The 344-nt window shown below is 37.8% G+C and overlaps 2 non-coding genes across 2 annotated transcripts; both read left to right on the top strand.

Annotated features, from left to right (window-relative positions):
* The first annotated feature begins 90 nt into the window (after window positions 1-90).
* TRNAV-CAC lies at window positions 91-164 on the top strand. Its single transcript has one exon. It is a non-coding gene; the product is annotated as a tRNA-Val (tRNA).
* Window positions 165-249: 85 nt separating this feature from the next.
* TRNAV-CAC lies at window positions 250-323 on the top strand. Its single transcript has one exon. It is a non-coding gene; the product is annotated as a tRNA-Val (tRNA).
* The last annotated feature ends 21 nt before the right edge of the window (window positions 324-344 follow it).

The raw sequence follows: 344 nt of genomic DNA on the forward strand, positions 1-344 counted from the left end.
AGACATTTTTAAAATTATGTTTTTACTATTACCTGAACAACGATTTCACCGTTGATTCGAGTTCAAATTGTTATTTTGGTTTGTTAGCTTGTCTGGGTGGTGTAGTTGGTTATCACGCTAGTCTCACACACTAGAGGTCCCCAGTTCGAACCTGGGCCCAGACATTTTTAAAATTATGTTTTTACTATTACCTGAACAACGATTTCACCGTTGATTCGAGTTTAAATCGTTATTTTGGTTTGTTAGCTTGTCTGGGTGGTGTAGTTGGTTATCACGCTAGTCTCACACACTAGAGGTCCTCAGTTTGAACCTTGGCTCAGACATGTTTAGAATTATGTTTTTAC

The sequence above is a fragment of the Cucurbita maxima genome, unplaced genomic scaffold (assembly GCF_002738345.1).
Source record: "Cucurbita maxima cultivar Rimu unplaced genomic scaffold, Cmax_1.0 Cma_Scf05383, whole genome shotgun sequence".
NCBI lineage: Eukaryota > Viridiplantae > Streptophyta > Magnoliopsida > Cucurbitales > Cucurbitaceae > Cucurbita > Cucurbita maxima.